General features: G+C 36.6%; 1 pseudogene; it reads right to left on the bottom strand.

Annotated features, from left to right (window-relative positions):
• Positions 1 to 283: 283 nt before the first annotated feature.
• On the bottom strand, positions 284 to 559 carry LOC122731696 (annotated as a pseudogene).
• Positions 560 to 3,122: the final 2,563 nt, after the last annotated feature.

Raw genomic sequence — 3,122 nt, 5'->3', positions numbered from 1 at the left:
ACTTTTTTTTTAAGCTGTCAGGTTAGGTAAGCAAAATGCATCTAGGGTTTTTTTGTTTGTTTGTTTGTTTGTTTTCCCACATATAACTGGGTTTTATTGCAATGGAACTGCTGTGGGTCACACGGGATCCAGGCCCAAGTCTGAGGCCACAAAGTCTCACGTGGACTAACAAGACACACGGTACAACAGCGTTTGAGATCCATGGTGACATGATGGGAAGTGATTCCACTGAGAAGCCCCCAACGGGGCAGAGCCTGGAGCAGCTGACAGTATATGCAGATGTTTATTTCACATTTTCGAACTGTGTGTGAGCCATGCAGTGGTCTCCGGCGTGCAGAAAGTCAAAGAGTTCCTCAGTGCAGTCCTACTCCATGTTGGGGTGTGAAGACACACGGTCTTTGCACGTCTCCAGCCACTCACGGGCCTTCACGCATTTCTCAATATGTTCAGAGTATTCTCTTACAGTAGTCAGGGGGTCCACCAATTCTTCATCTTCTTCATCTTCCTTCTTGGGGTCCCTGCCGTCCAGGGTCGTCTTCTTGTCGCTCCCCCACACCATGGCTGGTGTCTGCTCTGGCTTCTGCGAGCACGACTACTCCCTGCCGGTCTAGCAAGGTTTTTTGTTTTGTTTTGTTTTGTTTTTGTTTGTTTGTTTGTTTTTGGTGAGGCAATTGGGGTTAAGTGATTTGCACAGGATCACACAGCTGAGGCAAGACTTGAATTCAGGTAGGTCCTCCTGAATCCAGGGAGGGTGCTCTATTCACTGTGCTACCTAGTTGCCCCACAAGGTATTTTAAAAAGGGATTTAGTTTAAATCTTTGGGGGGGTGGAGGGGATTTTTTAAAATTTAATTTTTAAAGTTTAATTTTTTTCAACCACCTGTAAAGAAATTTTTTAACTTCCAAATTTTTCTCCCACTTCAAAAGGCCAGTAAGCAATTTGATATAGTTATACATTACTGCATGTTAAACATATTTCCATATTAATCAAAACAAAAAGGAAAAATTCAAAAAGGAATAAACAACAACAATAACAAAAAAAATCAACAACAAAAGAGAAAACAATGTTTCACTCTACATTCAGACTCCATAGTTTTGGTTTTTTTTTTTTTTCTGAATGTAGAGAGCATTTTCCACCATAAGTCTTTTGGCATTGTCTTGGGTCATTGTAATGATGAGAAAAGTCAAGTTTATCACTGTTGGTCATCACACAATGTTGTTGATACTGGGTACAATGTTCTCTTGGTTCTGCTCATTTCATTCAGCATTAATTCATGTAAGTCTTTCCAGGTTTTTCTGAAATCCATCTGCTTATAATTTCTTACAGCACAAGAGTGTTCCATTACATTCATATACCACAACTTGTTTAGTCATTCCCCAATTGATGGGCATCCCCTCAATTTCCAATTTTTTGCTACTACAAAAAAAGCAGCTACAAGTATCTTTTTAAATGTGGGTCATTTTCCCTTTTTTATGATTTCTTTGGGATATGGACCTAGTAGTGGTATTGCTGGGTCAAATTGTATGCACAGTCTTAAAGCCTTTTGGGCATGGTTCCAAATTGCTCTCCAGAAGGGTTGGATCAGTTCACAGCGCCACCAACAATGCATTAGTGTTCCAATTTTCCCACATCTTTCCCAACATTTGTCATTTTCCTTTCTTTTCATATTAGCCAATTGGATAGATGCAAGATGGTACCTCAGAGTAGTGTTAATTTACATTTCTCTAATGAGTAGTTGTTGAGGACATTTTCTTCATATGACTGTAGATAGTTTTAATTTCATCATCTGAAAACTGCCTATTCGTATCTTTTGACCATTTCTCAATTGGAGAACAACTTGTATTCTTATATATTTGATTAACTTCTCTATATATTTTAGATATGAGGCCTTTTTTAGGAACATGGTCTGTAAAAATTGTTTCTCAGCTTTCCGCTTTCCTTCTAATCTTGTTTGCATTGGTTTTGTTTGTGCAAAATTTTTTAAATTTAATGTGGTCAAAATGATCCACTCTGAATTTCATAATGTTTTCTATCTCATTTTTAGGCATAAATTCTTCCATTCTCCATAGTTCTGAGAAGTAAACTATTCATTTTCTAATTTTCCTATGGTATCATCCCTTTATGTTTAGAACTTGTACCCATTTTGATTTGATGCATTGTGTAAGATGTTGGTCTATGGCTATTTTCTGCCCTATTGTTTTCCAGTTTTCACAGCAATTTTTGTCAAATAGTGAATTCTTATACTGAAGGCTAGCATCTTTGGGTTTATCAAACAGGAGATTGCTATATTCAATTACTGCTGTGCCTAACCTGTTCCACTGATCCACCTCTCTATTTCTTAGCCACTACCAAATAGTTTTCATGATTGTTATGTTTTAGATCTAGTGGATCTAGTCCAACTTCCACTGCATTTTTTTTTCATTAATTCCCTTGATATTCTTTTTTTTAGTGAGGCAATTGGGGGTTAAGTGACTTGCCCAGGGTCACACAGCTAATAAGTGTTAAGTGTCTGAGGTCGGATTTGAACTCAGGTCCTCCTGAATCCAGGGCCGGGGCTCTATCCACTGCACCACCAGACTGCCCCTCCCTTGATATTCTTGACCTTTTGTTCTTCCTTATTAATTTTTAAATTTTTTTTCTAGCTTTTTGAAATAATTTGTTGGTAGTTTGATTGGTATGTCACTGAATAAGTAAATTAATTTTGGTAGATTTTCATTGTTATTATATTAGTATGGCCTACCCATTAGTAATTTATATTTTCCCATTAGTTTAGATCTGATTTTATTTCTAGGAAAAGTGTTTTGTATCTGTGTTCATAGAGTTCCTGGGTTTGCTTTGACAGGTAGACTCCCAAGAATTTTATATTGTCTACAGTTATTTTAAATGGAATTTCTCTTTATATCTCTTGTTGCTTAATTTTGTTGGTCATATGTAGAAATGCTGATGACTTATGTGGGTTTATATAACATGCTGCAACTTTGCTAAAGTTGTTAATTATTTCAAGTAGTCTTATTATTGAATTTTTAGAATTCTCTAAGTACAACATCATATCACCTGCAAAGAATGATAGTTTTGTTTCTTCTTTACCTATTATAATTCCTTCAATTATTTTTCTTCTCTTA

Source organism: Dromiciops gliroides, chromosome 1 (assembly GCF_019393635.1).
Source record: "Dromiciops gliroides isolate mDroGli1 chromosome 1, mDroGli1.pri, whole genome shotgun sequence".
In the NCBI taxonomy this organism is placed as follows: Eukaryota; Metazoa; Chordata; class Mammalia; order Microbiotheria; family Microbiotheriidae; genus Dromiciops; species Dromiciops gliroides.
Note: the sequence above shows the minus strand (reverse complement) of the source record. Positions and strands in the feature narration are given on the sequence as shown.